Here is an 18,616-nt window from a genome sequence, read left to right as displayed (position 1 = left end):
AAGTACATATTCAAGTAAATAACGATTATTTACTTTGCTTACTTACAATTACGTTTATTCAGAATACTGTTTTCTTCAGTTCTAAATATTATGATTAATACAACATTTACCAATTACTTTTACAAGTATTTCCTTTCTTTTTACTTTAGTGTTTTATAATCCATTCCATTTGCATGCTTTCAGGTTGGTTTTAATTGCCCTTGTCCCTTACTGGAACTTCTCTGTAACTATTAAAGCCATAGTCATAAGCTACGAAATCTCTTCATTTTCTGAGAATGCTCAATTTTCAACACATAGTATGTATTTTCCTCCAAGGGCCCAAACGTCTGGTTAATGTATGAAATTATTGTCCACAGGTAGGCTTCTTTTGGTAGAATGAATATCAGGTTGCAAATTAGTTTTTTTTTTTTTAAGATTTTCTATATCTGGACCTTAATACTGTCAGTCAAGAAAGATGCTGTATGATATCAATCAGGGGACTGAAAAATGATCAGTGCATCCTGCCAAAAGATAAGACGATTTGAAACAGATGAAGCTATGCTAGGACAAGTGTTTTTCTAGGTATCTCTTAACAAATTAGCCCTTGTTCCAGGACAAAAAGGAAAAACAAACTATACATGACTCAAAAGATACAGCAGCTCCACGGGAGTATGCACATCTGTGTGGAAAAGAGACAAACAGCTCTACCTTTTCCTAAGTAGGAAGAGGAAAAGAAGGCCTACAGAATTTGATCAAGCCAGGGAGAAAAATTCTTGCCTCATTTGCACAGGCTAAGCTTGGTAATGGAAAACATGTGACTTTTACAGGCAGAGAGATCAATGCATGAATGGTGTTTCCTAATCTATGTGGCTATGGCCGGGGGAAATTTTTTTAATGTCTTAGAATCTCAGGTTTCTCATCTGTAAGCAAGGATGTGCATAAATCTTGTATTTGCTGGGTTATAGTAAGGATAGATTCTTGGAATGCAAAGGGCGTCTGTCTATTGTTGGTAGCTAGTGTTACTCCCTCCATTAGTCAGGGCAAAGAGTGCAGGCGACTGAGCCACTTTATCTTTCAACTTTATCCCACAGAGATAACTGTATCGCCTTAAGATGGACAAACTAAAATGCTGATGGGTGCTTTGCCTTATTCTTTAAAATGTATGATAGCATTTTAAACAATTTAGTCTCATAGTTAACCAAAAGCCGACTATATCACAGACTTTAAGAAAATAAAGTTTATTTTGTCACAATTCCAGCTCACTTAAGTATGCTTTTCTTCCTTCCATTCAAAGTTTGGGTTCTCCCAATTGTTAAGCAGATGATCTAACAAATATAAAATATGTTAGATCAAAGAAAAACGTGGAACGTTGTGATAGAATTTGGTTTTCTTATTGGATTATATCACTTTTCAAAAAACCACCTTTTAGGTAAGATGCTCCTTAATGCTTTTCCACTATTTCTCTCTTGCCTCCTTTATCCTTCTCTCGTTCATTCTAATTATCCTGGGTGGCAAATCAGAGTAAGTAGCTTGATTGATTGATTTAGTTCTAGACAGGTTTATTACAAAACATTCACTTTCTCTACACAGGATGGGATCTTGACACTACTCCTCAGCCCCGTGAGCACTAGGACGTCTGTGGTGATGTCTGTGTGATGTCTGTGGCCTGCCCACACAACCACTTGACTCTAGCATATGGACATCTTTCTTGGCCACCTGGCCTCATCACACACCCACACACTTCCTCTGAACAGTGCTACAGGACTAACTCGGAAAGACTATGCCTATTTATTTTAAAATGTTTCAAGTCTAAACATCGTAGGAAGAAGATAAGGGAATAATGTCACACTGTGAGAAAAACACAATTGCTATGAAACCTGAGAGCTTTTAGAATCTGGAACTAAGCTGTCTGTGGACTCAACATGAAATTTCTGTATTATAAATCAGATCATGTGACCATTCATTTGAAATCCTCCAAAGACATGCCATTGTATTCAAGAGAAAGTCTGAGCTCTTCGGTTTTAATCAATCTCTGTATAGTCTGGGCTCTTTGTATTTCACGTATAACCACTTCCCCTGGACAACTGTGTTCCCGCTATAGGAAGTTGCCCACATTTTCTCACCAGGGCAGAGTTGCTGGCCTCCAATCCTGTTATGGTACATGTTCCCCTTTTTGCTCCAGTTTTTCCATTAGGCTTTTCTCAAATATCATCTCTTCTTGGAAGCATTCTTTAACTACATTTATCTATATTTTTAATTCTCTCTCTCTCCTTATTTCTTTCATAGTGCATGGCATCGTCTGTCATTGTCTCTTTACCCAGAATCCTTTTCCAATGGTAGGAATTCCATGTCTCATTCATCTGTGTCCCTGGAGTCTTTACAGTATCTTACACATAGGAGGTGCTTAATCAGTGTTCCAAAGGAGCAAATGCCTCCACTCCTTCAACATGAAGATTGTTTCTTACTGAAAAAAATCAGTCGTATCCCTTCTAACATATTATTCTAGAGAATGCACTCCCTATCCCCCCTGACATCATTACTCCAAATTCAAAGTCACACTCAGTATTAAAGAATTATATGTTGAAAGACATAGTCAGTGTTAACTGTCTAGCTTTGCCATTAGATATGCATTACTGAATAGGGATGCTAAGGACAAGCAACAAAATTATTATTTATAAGAAATTATAATTTCATGAAAAAATCAAATTAGTTATGGGAAATGTAAAAAATTAGTTGACTTTCATATGTAGATATATATGGAATAATAATTTATAAATAACACAAAACCATACTACATGGTTTTGTATTATTTTTATTAAAAATTATGTTTGTGAGGAAACATCATACTAATTTTAATGCTTAGGGTTTCTCAAGGCTGAACGCTGCTCCAGTTTATGAGATTGAACTAATTATTCACTTTTCTGTGCCTCAGTTTGATCTTATTTAGTAAATTAGTATGCAAAACCCAACTCTCAGGGGTTTTATGAAAAGTGAATGAGATAAAGTATATGAAAAAATAGTGAGCAGTTGCTGGCATGTATTAAATACTTTATAAGAGCCATCATTGATTACTGTCCAATTGACTTCTGCCATTACTCCTGACAATTAAAGTTTTAGTATAAAAATAAGATGGCTTTCATGTAATCTTCAATAACCACTTTGAGTTCATACGTATTGATGACCAGATGAACAAATTTATTGGAGCTATATTTCAGCACATTGATAGTGACCTTTAAGAACTGTGTATAAATATGAATGATATTTATGAGCATATACATATACAATAGTCATAATATAGCATTGGGATTTTCCTAACATAGATTTTAATCTAAGATGATTACTTATTACATTTGTCTTCCTCATTGAAATCATAGAGATAATGAGGCAAACATATGTTTGAAAAATACCATCCCTTCTCCCCAGGGTAGTCCGGTTCATTCGCCTGATTCTGAGTTTTCTGCTTTAAATTTTAAGCATTTAAATATAAAGCTATTTTTAAAAATAGCTAACAACATCAGTCTTTAGGAATAATCAAATTATATCTTGGTTTATTGATTTTTAATGTTTTAATCTTTTCCTACGTATTTTTATTTAACTGATATAGTATCATAGATATAATTTAATACAATGTGTTTGCTTATTTAATGTAAGCACTATTTTAATGTATTTAAGTACTCTAATTCTTTGCTAGCCTCATTCTTGGAGTATTTTAGTCATGATTCCTCTGCTTATGTAAGCTCCACCCTACCTTCTCCCACTTCCCCTCTTGCTCTATGAGACTAGGTTAATTCCCCCCATCATGTGCTTCAAAGCACTTACCCCAATTTGAATTATATATTATGTCACTTTACTGCTGTGATGATAGTGGAAGTTTCAGTTATTTATGTGATAACCTGCTTAATGTTTCTCTCTTTCGCTACACTGGAAGATCCAGAATATGTGGGACTATTCCTGTCATCTTTGTCACTCTATCTACAAAGCATAGAATAGTACCTTGCTACTAATAGGTTCTTTGTGAATGACTTTGCAAATGTTTTACATTCCAGGCTTGTTTTATCCAAACTTCTGTGTAGCTTAATGAAAATACATTCTGATATCTCAGGCTCATTTAGAAGAGAGACGAGGTGGCCCCGCCCAGCCTCTATTAATAGAATTGAAGGGAGGGTAGCCAAAAATATAATACAGTATCTGTCACTCAGCTGGTTCGCCTAGCCTAGTCTCCCAAATGGGCATCTGAAATCTGAAAAGTAATAGAGAAAATGACAGAGCAGCTTCGGAATCTGGCCTGTAAGAGCTTGGTGGGATTGGTGCCGGTAATGTGCTGAGGAGGAAGAGGACCGAGATCTTTAGTTCAGAGCCCTTTCTACGACTACTAGGCCTCCCAGCCCTTTAGCAGCAATTTTCACACTTGCCGGATTTAACCATATAGGACTTACTGATTTATTTACTTTTCTATCATAGACAGCAAAGATAATTTTGGTGAATAATAAATAATGCTAAGCAAATGAGTTGTAGAAAATGTGTGAGACTCCACCCTACTGTCTCTCATACCTACTTAAACACAGGGCCTGAAACTTGCATGAAATGAGTGAGAATTTAGGGGGCTTTTTGTCACTCCTACTATGACCTTAGTTGTATTTTCCTTATAGTGTGGCTCGTGAACCATAACTTATGCCAAAAAATTATAAAATACTGCTTTCTTATAAGATCAGGAGAAATCAACAGCCTCAGGTGTTTAAAACCTAGTTTGATGTTTGTCCCCTGACAAGTTACACTTGACTTGGAGAGATGAACAGAACTGGGTAGCAGAAGTTCTTTTACTGATTAACTGTGTGGAATTGGGAAACTTGGAAGCCTACTTTATTCATCGATAGAGTGATAGCACTTTTGTGTGAGAGGTTTTTATGAAGCATAGGTGACCCACAACTTCTTAGTTGTTCAGCCGTGTAAGGGTAAGAGTTTGCTCTTATTGGAAGCAGTCATTTATTTGCATGTTAATTTCTGCTCCTTTTTTCTTGGAGCTGTGGTTGATTTTTCACTTTTAGTTTTAGTATCATTTTAGGTTTCCATTAATTTCAATTATAAGAGTAAAACTAATTTATGATTAGAATGAAATAGTTGGGCTCCAGTGATCTCAATAGAAGACAGATTCATTGCTCTGATTTGACTTTGTTGTTTTCACGTAAGCCCATGTTCAGTGATTGCATTGTGTTTTTTTTTTGAAGTTTTATTCATATTAAAAGAAAGCTCTTCCTAAGAATTTATTGCAACATACCTGCTTTGTCATTAGGTACTCTTAGGGTAAAAATAATCTTTACAAATTTTCCTATTTTGAAAAGTGGATTCTGGTGGTGATAAGATGAACTCACTGAAACTTCTGATGGGATTTTGGTGCTTATGCTTCTTCCCAAATATATCTGAGACTAGTGAGGGTCATAGAAATTGAATGTGTCGTCATTTCTTGTCAGTAATGGTTGCATTAGCTTACTGGTCTGTAGCAGTCCCTTTGCAGGCACTTCGGTTTATGTTGTTTTGTTCCACACTCTTGTCTGAAGGTCCTTACTTCTTTTCTGGAGTTCAAGAAAAGAAGCAATTGTTTTGTAGCTGAATTGGTATTTGTCTTCACCCTGTCTACTTCTATAGTATAGTGGTTTTTAGAGAGCAAATCCTGTAAATGGCATCGTGGCAATAGGGGACCTGTTTCTCTCTGTTATGTGGCCCAGAATCCTCTCATGCAACCACTTACTCGATAAGTCTGCCTGGAGCTACATGTCCGGCCTGGGTACAAAAGGTCAAGGATTCATTATGCTTTACAATCATGAGGGCAATTACGGAAGCAAATTTCGAATTTAAGCTCCCAGATGAAGATACTTGTTTTGATGAATTGAGGGGAGAATTAGAAGTCATTGCAAGTGCTGGGTTTACTTATTTAATACATATTTATCCAGAGCTAATGTATGGCATATTCCAGATTGGCTGTAGAAGGCAATGCTTTATTCAGAGCCTCCCTATTCTTATTTTTTAGTTACAATAGTCGAAGGCATTTTAGGATGTTTATCCTACATTGCATATGCCATATGCTTCAATAAGTTACTGACATGTCTTATTCTGGAAAACATCATGCTCTGATTTTTTCCTGCTACAAAGCCTTTGTTTCTATCTATCCTTTGGCCTGGTTTCCAAATATCTGTGCTTCCTATTATGGCCCTAATCACCTAATCACCCAATCTCTCTCTCTCTCTCTCTCTCTCTCTCTCTCTCTCATCTCTCTCGTCTCTCTCGTCTCTCTCACTCTCTCACACACACACACACACACACACACACACACACACACACACACACGTGTGTATGTCCTTTCTGTAAGCAAAGACTATTGTGCCTTCATGAATCAGCTCAAAAACCACCTTCTCCACTTAGGACCTATCCTTGATCCTTGAGAGCTTGAAAGGATTAAGTGCCATATTTATAGATCTGGCTCATAATAAATGTTTACTTATTTGTTCTTATTCATTTGTGTAGTATTTTAAAAAGTGTTTTATAGTATTATAAGCACTTGATAATTATTTCCTCAATTATCATCATAAGAAGTAGAAACAAAATGTCCTTAATGAATATGGGAGCTCTATATAGATCTAATGTTCATTCTATTTCTTTATAATATGGATATAAGTGATAATATCAATTCTGAATTCTTGATGTTTTTGGTGGAGATATATTTGAATGTACGTAAAAATGATAATCCAGATTACCCACCCCCAATAAAACCCCCACCAAAATAAAAAGTATGAGCAACTAAAAGACAGTAACATTAATTTCTTTCTGTGTCTTAAAAACCCAGGATGAACCCAGTAGGTGACCAAAGGTTTTTCTGATGTCAACAAGCCATACTATAGCATAAAACTGCTTTATTGGATGATATCCAAAATAATCAGAGAAAATATAAGTACATCAAATCCTCCAAAAGAATTGCTTTCCTTATAGATACATAACCTATCATGTTTACATACAAATTTTGTACTGAGCATAAAAATTCCTGGAAAGCAGATCCAATGACAACTTGGAACCACTATTAATTTGAATTTCATAAAAGGGGTAATTTACTAAATTAACAGACTCACCTTTCAATCAAATATATCGTTTAACTTAGACTAGTAATTGTATGGAGTTTTGGATTACTTAATAGTTGGACTTACTACAAAAACAAACTGATTTGTGATGGACCACATGCAGGAGAAGTTGAGACTCAGCTGAATTAGACTTGAAAATATAGGGGAAGGAGTTTACAGGTAGAAAATAGTCTACTCTGTTTCAGGTATAATGCTTGGTGTCTTCACATATTTTCCATACCATCTTTAAGAATTTTTTTAATGACTCCTTTAAATTTTGGAAGTATCTATTATTTTTCCCTTAAAGATGCCACTGGTTTCACAATAATTTGGAATAGTATAAATCTCTCCCCAAAGAGACAGAGGGTAGGAGGGAAATTGATGGCCCACTAAATGGTAGAAAGGATTGGGAAAATAAATGATCTGGTCAAATAAAGCAACTATTGTGTAATTAGTCGTCATTTTCCAGAATAAAAGTTAAGATGAAAACTGTGTTTTCTCCACCCTCATCCCCCTGCAGTGTGGATTAACTAATAATTTGCAAAAAAAAAAAAAAAAAACCCACAGTCTTTTAAATCCAAAAACTATTATATTATAAAGAACAATGAAAGTCTACCATATGCAACAACATAATTACTTGCATGGGGAGAAATGTGTTTGCTTTGTGTTTCAGGTACTTGTAAATCACCTGCGAATGATTCCACAGTGGAGATAATTAAAGCTATCACCACCTTAATTCCAAACAGTCATCATCTGGATTACCACCTCAGCCACAGTCACATTTTAACAAGAATCATTACAACACCCATTAGTCATCTTCAAAATCTGCTATATTTTGTTGTTTGCCGTAGGCTCATAGGCATCCTTAAATGTGGAGGCAACTGAATTCTAGTGTATTCATGCTCAAATTACTTGTAAGATCTTGGCTAAACTGAACTCCTCAAATTCAGTTTCAGTTTTGGTTTAACTGGAGTCAATGGTTTGTTTTAGATGTTATGATTTGATACACTTTTACTCTCTATTTTCTCTTTTCTCGTCTCCCTTTCCTTGTGTTCTCTCCCTCCCTCTCACTGCACACAACCCCACCCACCCCCTCTTTTTTCCCTACTCTACTTCCTAAGACCTGGACTACTAGTCTTGTGATTCCAGAATTTACCTATCTGGATCTCAGTTTCTCCAGGTTTAGCTCCATGGTGTCTGACCACCACATGATCATGACACTAGGCTAGACACTTTTGTCCAGCAGTGAGTCACTGTTAGAGGTGCAGGAGTGAGTTGGTTAAGTATATGGTTTTCAATTTAGAGAGACTTAGTGTTAAATATGGCTCTACCTCTTTTAGCTTTGGAATACTATCAGACCTCTTCCCATATCTATACTCCATTTGTCTTCAGCTTATGAAGTTTCTTGATTACTACCTTATTTTCTTTTCCTGTTCCAAAATATCATCTTTGATTAAAATTTTTTTCAGTTTATTTATTTTGAGAGATAGAGACAACACAGGTAAAGTAAGGGCAGTGAGACAGGGAGAGAGGGAGAATCCCAAGCAGGCTCCCTGCTGCCAGTGCAGAGCCTGATATGGGGCTTGAACTCATGAGATCATGACCTGAGTTGAAACCAAAAATTGGAGTCTTTTTAAAATATTTATTATTATTATTTTTTGAGAGTCAGAGAGAGCCAGAGTGTGAGTTGGGGAGGGGCAGAGGGACAGAGAGTCACATAGTCCAAAGCAGGCTCCAAGCTGTCATCACAGAGCCTGATGTGGGGCTTGAACCCACAAACCAGGAGATGATGACCTGCACTGAAGTTGGATGCTTAATTGACTGAGCCACCCAGGAGCCCCTCTAAAATGTCATCTTTTACATTATTCTCCCATTGTTCAAACTGACCTAGCCACCCTGGATATAATCAGTTTTTAAAAACACCACAATTTCTTCTATGTCAAAATTTTTGTGTTTACCATTCTTGGGCTCCGTTGAGCTTGCTATTAACTCTTGGGAAGGGATAGTTCTTCTCATGCTTCAGATTTCATGTGAAAATCTTTTCTAGATACTCACACATGGTTTTTCATCTAAGGTCCCACTTTCCTCTATAATAGCAATCTGTTACTCTTATAGCATTTTCTTTAAAAATCGTAAATATGTGTTTACATCTTTGTTTTCTGTAATGCTCCAAGCTTCACGTGGAAAGAAAGTCTATCTAGATGGCTACCCCAGCACTGAGCACTATTCTTGGCACACATTGGAGACAAAATGTTTTTCAAATAGAGGAATGAATGTGTGAGTTTCATCTTCCATATCTGTAAGATGGGGAAAATAACCCTTACCTCACAGAAACTTCATTATCTGGAGTTAGAACTTGGTAGGCTCTCGAAAACCAGTATGTATTATTTAGTATGATCTAACCGATGAGATCAGAATGTTTGACTTCAGAGGTATAGAAGGGAAGTGGCACCACTGGGCAGGGATCCCTGAGAAGTTTCTCCTTTTACACCTGGCATACTAATGTTCGTACAGTCCCCGTAGTACCTTAGCTCAAGCCTCTGAGCTGAACTCTAATAGCAGCTCCTGGAGTTCAGTGGGATCCTGGTCAGCTGCTCTGAGGCTCTTCCATGGAAGCAGGGGCAGCTGCTGTACCTGGCATGGAAACCAGGTTTTCTGCAATGCTTCTTTTGGCATTTAATTGGTCATGTCACCTCTTATAATGTTATACTCCTCCCCTGTAACTTGGTTCTTGAACTTGAGGAAAGGTTATCGTTTTCTGAGCCTAGGTTTTCTAATCTTTAAAGCTAGAATTGTTACGGTATCCTCTCTTTTTGCAAAAGATTGAGGAGAAATGAAAACCTTCTCTGTTATGTACTGTTTATAGGATCCCAGGAAGTGTTTAGCCATGCAGAGACTTGATTTCCATACATGTATGGTGGAATAACAATAATCAGTTACTTTGTTTAGTAAAAACAATTTAATACATAGCTATGAAATCAAATTGGAAACCATTAAACATTTTTCTCATGATGCGTAGTTTATGGCTGTATTCGTAAAGCATGCTGAGCATTCTGTCCTTCTAAAGACAAGTTTGGGGAAAATAATAAATGCATGCATTTCATACTTAAATTAACACTTGCAAATTGATGGAAGCAATATAGAGTTGCTAGAGAAGGCGGGTATTTATGTGAGTTGGAACATAAGGGATGATTTCATGGATGGAGTTACCTAGACTTGAATAAGGGAAAGGGAGACACAAAAATAAGACCTCTACTTGGAAACTAATGGTAGATACAGTTTTGTTCAGTGGGGCCATCAACCAGCGTGGTCTTTTTTACTTTTGTCTGTCCTTCCTAGTTCTTTGACACAGCATATGACCTTGATAGCCTGAGTTATTTAACTGGAACTTTCCCATTGCTGAATTAGCTTAGAATACCCTACTTTTTAATCCATATCTCTTCTGAGAATTGGTTAATTAATGTTTGCCTTTCAGCTAGTTAACATTACTGTTTTTCTTTCCTTCAAGGCTCTATCAAGTACAAGGTACTCTCTCAGGTAAACTACACCAGCCACAGTAGGTAAGGAAGGGGATCCCAGAGACCTCCTAAGAACTCAAACTTGGACATGGGCAATGCTTTTCTCCAAGCAAGACACAGCATGAAGAAGGCTGGAGTGGCTGGTGTTAGGTTAAGGAACACGACCTTTGTCCTTCTCTAGGACAAAGGCAGTCAGTTCTTTCCTAACTGAAAGTGTCTTCTCACTGAAATGTCATGCCTGGGTATGAGAAAAGAGGCCCTCCAAGTGACAGACTCTAATAGAAACAGGAAGGGCTTCGATTGCAAGTTGCTGAGAATAACACTTTGTGCGCTGAGATGTGCTCTTTCAGCATCATCGTTTATTTTAAAGATAACCGTGTAAACATGCTGAGAGCTGTAGTTTGTTTTTTCCTACCAGGTGTTCAGAGTATATGTGGGGGCGGAGGCTGTGATAGGTCGGCTGACCCATGGGGTGTTTATTAATATAAAGTACAAAACAGTCCAGTCACTATAAATGAGCACTTCCTCATTAATGTCATCATTGAATAGACTTCCTTTTCACTTTCTAGTAGAAAACAGCCTTTTTATCTTAATAAATGGCACCTCAGTGCCTTTATTTGGAAAACAGGGCCAGTAATATCTACCTCTTGATTTGTTGTGAAGATTAAAGACTGTAAGTACACAAATTGGCACATAGAGGATTCACAATAAATGTGAGTGTACGTCCCTCTCCTTTTCCTTGCAACTAGTGTAAGATACATACATACACAGCAGACATTTAGGGACTACTTATTTAGTGAACGGCTTACCTGACCATTTCACAGGTGGTCAGACCTGTACAATGCTACATTTGTAACCATTTCTGAAAAAAGAGATTATTATAGTTCGTGCAACTTTTTTTCAGAACACCAATATCTTTGAGTGTATAATTTGGAGAAAAAGTAGAACTAAAGCATGTTTTCTTAGATTTCAGAATTCCAATACCCAATATTCATTTGTTGCCTTTTATTTTGAAAACAGCAAGTAAACAGACTTTTTTAAAGAACTGTAGCTATTTTCTTTTTAAGAACCCAAAGTATATATGAGATAATTTTTTAAATATATAAAACAATTGCTATACAGGTGAAAAAGCAAATGTACTATATGGCTACAGAAGAATCAGATATTTTCTCAGGATTTCAGCAAGAAAAGAAGCAGAAGATACCAATCAGGCTCCATATGCTCACTGATTTGCTTTATATTCAGAGAAGTACAATCCTTTTATGCCAGTGTCAGGGCTGGCTACGTTATTTACAGTGCCCAGTGCAAACTGAAAATGTGAGAACTGACCTTTGTTCAAAAATATAAAATTTTTCCTTTCTTCCAGGGATTCTTTCTCAGCCTGTCATGGTGGTTTTTATTTGCCTTTAATGTCACACTCCTTCAGGCAAGGGATACTCCTGGGGCATGTGTGGACCCTCACAGGCTCCCAAGCTCCACCCTACAAGTCAGCTTGTACATAGGACCTAGCGGCTGGCAAATCTCCCCTCTCAAACAGCCATGCCCAGTCAGAGTGAGAGGTAGATCCAGGCATCTCTTCCCCTCCCCATGGGTCTGATGACCCTCCATCCATGGGGAGGGGCCACAGACCAGTGATTACAACCTCTGCCTTGGACGTGCACCTGGCTAAGGGATGGGCAGAGGGTCATCCCCAAAACTCTATGGTCAGCTGATTTCAGGGAAGGGTGCTACTATGTCTCAGCCTGAGACCCTGCTGGGCACACATTTAACCTTGACTCTCCCTAAACCTATGCCCAGACACATATCAGGGGTGCAGAGCAACAGTGGTTGCTGGTTGGCATGGAGGAGGCAGATCGAATAGGACCTAAAATGCCAGGTGACAGAGAAACAGGCACTGGAAGACCCACATTAAGGGAGGTAGGTAGGAGGTGGGTAGGCTGCCAGGGAGGGCATGCCCTTGAGCCAAATCTCCAAGTTCTCAGAACATTCTCCATTGTCCCATTGGAATTCATTTCCAAAACACAGATTCAAAGATAACTTACTCAGAATTTCAAGGCAGTCACTTCAGAGCCTTAAAGGCAAGTGCAGGACCCTCGGGGCATGCAGCCCTGTGTGACTGCTCTGTTTGTATACCTAATACTGACCCGTGTGCTGCTCTCACAAAATGTGAGAGAACAGGTATTGGATCTTGCTGACAGTGAGGTTTATTCCCACAATTAAATGGCCTTTAAGAAAGGGTAAGCAAGGGGGTGGGGTGGAGTGCAGAGCTTAATCAAGGTTACTGAACTCAGAATTACAGCCTTAACTACTCCGGGACAGAAGAGCTCTTACTCCAGGGCTGCAGGCGCAAGGTGGCGGGCTTGGACAACGCCCCGCTGAGTGTTGGCTGGATCGCGGCTCTCTTATCCACAGGCTCAGCATCCGTTGCACTTGGCTTTAACATATACTTCTGAGTTGATGTCGTATGAAGACCGAGGATGGCTTTTCTGATAGCCACAACTGGGTCTAGGATGTGTCCGACCACGGGCAAGTTGTTCCGTATCCCTGAGCTTTCGTTTCCTTATTTGTAAAAGGGGAATAGTACCCGCCTTGCAGAGTTCTTGGGACGTTAAATGAGCTAAAGTCTGTGAAAAATGTCTTATAACTTTAGGAAACTAAGTTATTTGCTATTACTTGCTTTTGTTTCTTTAATTTAATTTAATTAATCCTTAATTTCCATACAACCTGATACAGGAGTGCACATTGTTAATTTAGAAACTATATTAATTTGGAAAAAGGCATCTGGATACCCCAAAATAGTATAAGAGGGAACACTGGACTCACCACCTTGGCATTAATCCAGGGTTGAATTATACAGGCAATTAGAACAATAGAATGGATTAATGAAGATAAGATATCACATAAGAAATGCTATTGAAATAAGACAGAGGGAGGTTACTTATTTGACTTTAAAATACATGGAAATCCATTATATTGGATTTAGATCAGGGACCAAGTAATGGAATTACAACTTCCTAAAGATGCTGAGTAGATGCAGTTCATGGATATTTCCTTGATAACTATCTGTTTTCTCTTTCTGGGCACGGTATTTCTTCTGACTGCTGATACTGAATATATGGAGATCTGTTACTAAGAAAACATCTGTGTTGCAGCACTGTGTCTTATATATTTAAGATCCAGGGTAGATCATTTGTTAACTCATTTATTTTGGGAGATAATCATGTAATGAAGTAAATCATGTTAATGGACACAAAAGAAACATAGTGAAAATTCCCTTTTATTGAAATAGGTGTATATAATTCTACAAGTATAAACAAACAGTTGAAACATTATAATTAAAAAAAAAGGGAAAATTGAATTGTACTTTTAAATTAGTATATTTTTGAACAGGGAAAGTAATATGCTTTTGCATATTACTAGCATAGTAATAAAATACATTGTCTGTTTTTAAGCCCTGACTTCTGCAAATTTGTCAATGAGTGCATCAAAAGTGATCTTCTCTAATATTCATGATCGGTAGCTAAGATCACTAGATAATGGCAATCTGCCTTTGCACATAGTTGATCAGAAAATACTTTTTATTCATTTTTGAAAAGTTTAACCTATACACTTACATATACGTTTACATACATAATATACATATATTTGTATATGCATGCATATGTATACATGCATGTTGTTATATATACCCATATATTTCATATGTAATATTCAGAGAGAGCAGAAAAAAGAGAGAATGAGAGAGTCTGGCAGAAATTCAAAACAAATTCCAGATTCAACTATGTTCTAGATATTTTAACACTCTGTGTGTTTATTTCTTTGCAGGAGGTTCCAGACACTCCTAATGTCTTTTCCATTCAGAGAATTTAAACAGAAACATAAAATCTAAGTGGTTACATGGAATGGCTTAAGATTCATTTCTGTGATTTTATATCACCACTGTGCTGTCCCTGCTTATTTTGAATTTATTGTGTAATTTAGGCATCTGTCATGCTAGTAGTGATTTCAGGTCTCCTTTTCTTCAAATTTGTAGTATATCTGTACTTATAAGGAGCCTAACCACCAGCAAGAAATTCTCTGAAGACAGAGTGAAAAATAAGATGCAAAGAGTCTTTGATAAAATTAATAGGCCTAAACACATTTTAGGTATGACTGTTGTTAATGCTATTTCAGAGTAACTGCTGAAGAGACCTAAAAATAAATTGTATCATTAGCTATCATGGATAATATTGAAGCACATAGAAATACTACCTTCCTGAGAAAAGTAATTTTTTTGTTGATGACGTGGGAAATTTAGTTTTCTTAAGAGAATACATAAAATTTGCATATTTATAAAAGAAATGCATTCAGAGTGGACCAACATATAGAACAGTGCATGTAATAGAAAATAAAAGAAATCAGTCATCCATGAGTTTTCTTCTTCCCTTCTCAGATAAAACTGTTTTTAACATTTTGATGTAGGGGAATCTTTTCTGAAAGATATTAGGCTCAAGGAATCAAACAAAGCACAAACTCAAACTCAGGATGATTCTTTTCTTAGAAAGGAGTATATCCTGATTGTTCATAGTCACATCTGAAGGTCAGAATATCATGTTGACTCTGCAGTATGTAGAAAATGCCAATGTGAGGGAGTGACATTTGCCCACCAAACAATACTTCTGCGGGAATAATGCCTTTTGTATTCTCTGCAAATTGTGTGAGGAAATCTCACCCAGAGCCACTAGAGGAGGTGTCTTAGCTGGAAGACATCACTGTCCAGGGGAAGGGGCAGCAAAAGATAATTTCAGGGGACCAGGGTGCTATCTGTGGCGTTAGCCATGGCCCTGGGGAATGATAAATGTGGAAAAGCCTATCTCCACAGAACCTATCTTCTCAATGTACAGATGGGAATACTAAGGCCTAGAGAACAGAAAAGGCTTTCCTGTGCTCTTACAGACCAGACTATAACAGCTGGAAAACGTAATCATCTGGTTTGCTGGGCTCTTCTTTCTGTTTAAAGGGCTGGGGATAAAGGAGGATAGAAGAACGGAGGACAGAGTCAGGCTGTGGTCAGCAAAGAGGCGGGCTGGACGAAGTGACTGAGCTGTTCACTGTGCACATGCTTAGTTTTGACTAGAGAGGGGAGACTAGGAGATTTTCAGGGTCAACATGACATGCACTGTGATCCCATCTCCAGGGATTCTGAATAAATTGATAGAATTTGTAGTAAAGCTGAGATGTTTACTAGAGCTATTAAAAATACCTTACTACATGGTAGCATTGCTTTACATGGTAATGTCCAAATAAAGCTTTTTGCCTTTATCTGTGAGATGATTTGGATCTCCCCAACCCCCTGTTTCTTATTTAAAATAGTGTATCTAGGTCTAGTCTAGGTCTAGGATAAACAGATATTGGCAGTTTCTCTTCCCATGGTATAGAAGACTTAACGTTGATTGTGGGTTGCTTAATAGCATGAAATATATATAGTTAGCACCTCGCTTTCTGTAAAATTTCACTGCAGGAACAACTATCAAAGAATGCTAGATTGCATATCTGTCTCTATTTGTCTTCAGGAGGAACTGGCAAACTAAAAATTTATAAAATAAAATTTTACTCTTTTAAGTACTGGAGATATTTGTAGAGTATTTGTAGTGTCTATTTTAAATGATTTTAATCAGCTGCTTTTTTAAAAAGGTGATGATAATGAAGTAAGTGTCTTTTAAAATTATTTTTAAAGTTTATTTATTTTGAGATACAGAGAAAGTGGGGAAGGGGCAGAGAGAGAGAGAGAGAAGGAGAATCCCAGCATGTTCTACGCCATAAGCACAGATCCCAGTGGGGGGCTTGAACCCACAAACTGTGAGATCATGACCTGAGCCAAAACCATGAGTGGGATGCCTAATCGACTGAGCCACCCATGCACCTCTGAAAAAATTTAAATACACTAAATCCTAAAATAAGACTGATATCAGAAATGAATAGGCAAAGAAAAGTGAATGAAAAGAAAAATCAGGGTTTAGAAACATGGGTAGATATAGTTAAGAAAGTACTATCCTAAGAAACTAAAAGGTATAAATAGAGAGAGATTCATGTAACTGACAAAAGTATAAATTAAGCCTTGACTATATTAGGCATAGATGTATATAGTATTAAATGTGAGGGTTAGTAAAGTAGACTTTATCATAGTTGTGGTATTTCTAGGCTATTTCAGTAAATGATTTATATTACAGCTTCACAACCTTAAGTCTCATAAACATAAGGATTTATTTTTATTACTTGAGATTGAGGGGAATCAATCTGAGTTTTAATTTCACCTAACATGCCAGACCTCCAACTCATTTTATTTTATACTTAAAAAAATTTTTTTAATGTTTTTTATTTATTTTTGAGAGATAGAGACAGCACGATCAGGGGAGGGTCAGAAAGAGAGGGAGATACAGAATCTGAAGCAGGCTCCAGGCTCTGAGCTAGCTGTCAGCACAGAGCCCAACACGGGGCTCAAACCCACAAACCGTGAGATCATGACCTGAGCCGAAGTCGGACGCTTAATGGACTGAGCCACCCAGGTGCCCCCTCCAACTCATTTTAAAGCCAGCAACTTAGGGGCGCCTGGGTCGTTCAGTTGGTTAAGCCTCTGACGTCGGCTCAGGTCAGATGTCAATTCATGGGTTTGAGCCCTGCGTCAGGCTCTGTGCTGACAGCTCAGAGCCTGGAGCCTGCTTCAGATTCTCTGTCTCCCTCTCCCTCTGCCCCTCCCCATCTCATGCTCTGTCTCTCTCTGTATCAAAAATAAATAAAACATTAAAAAATTAAAGCCAGCAACTTATAAATGTAGTGTTGATTCTTATGATTAAAGTCTTATCCAATAATGATTCCATTTGCTGAATTCAGCCCTAAAGAGTTTTACTATAAGTGAAAGTACATTTCCTAAAATAGTTCTGTATTTGTGTTTACTACTAGTGGTTTTACAAGACTTTTGATTGTTGAAACTATAGATTAAATATTGCATTTGCTCATTACCGACCTGAAAACATTGATTGTTGAAATTTCCTGTAAAAAAATGTCAAAACCTTAAGTAAGTATGAATAAAAGACATTAAACTTTTGGCAATCAATGTAACTTAGAGCTAAATTTTGTTTGTGATTCTATGTGATTTGCATACCTTTCACAATCTTCTGATACCTTTAAATATCTCTTCCTTTCTCCATGTCTTACGTTATGAATATCATAAAGTTATTCAGTCTTTCTGTACAACTATGCAAATACAATAGTGTCCTTTCTGATATTAGCAGATGATGGGTGAATGATGTTTCACACAGGAGTCCATTATTTCCTGACATATTCCTCATTATTAATCACTCTATGATTATATAATCTTCCATGAATCTACTTCAGTATCTGTAAGTATGTGGAAAAAGGTTAGTTTACTGTTAATAGCACTACTATAGTTCCTTTCTGTTTCGTTGCTTATGTATTTATTTTTAACATTAATGTTTTTATTTTTGAGAGAGACAGAGACAGAACATGAGTGGGTTAGGGGCAGAGAGAGAAGGAGATGCAGAATCTGAAGCAGGCTCCAGGCCCCAAGCTATCAGCACAGAGCCTGATAAAACAAAAATAGTTTTGACCTTACAGATGTCCTGAGAAAGTCTCAGGGATTCTCAGCAGTCTCTAGACCATAATTTGAGAACTGCTGCCTGGAGGGATGGTAGAACTAGAGGACAGAAAACGACCAAGCCCCTGGACGATCTCATGAAGCAGAGCCATCCTCCCAGCTCTAGCTCACCAACCTCCACACCGTTATGTGCAATGAAAATAAAAGTTCAGCAGTTGATCCTCTATTCTGACACAGAAGCTTTTGTATTCCCACATTCAAAGAATAGTTCTGGATCAGAAACAACTGGAAAAATAAAACTACAGGATTTTAGGACACGATGAGCAACAGTCTGCAAATCATTAAATAATGAATCATGAGCTGTAAAGCAGAGTTATACAATGTACCCCTTTTAAAAGAACATCTAAACTCTGTTCTCT

Source organism: Suricata suricatta, chromosome 11 (genome assembly GCF_006229205.1).
Source record: "Suricata suricatta isolate VVHF042 chromosome 11, meerkat_22Aug2017_6uvM2_HiC, whole genome shotgun sequence".
NCBI lineage: Eukaryota > Metazoa > Chordata > Mammalia > Carnivora > Herpestidae > Suricata > Suricata suricatta.
The sequence above is the reverse complement of the archived record's forward strand: the minus strand, read 5'-3'. Positions refer to the sequence as shown.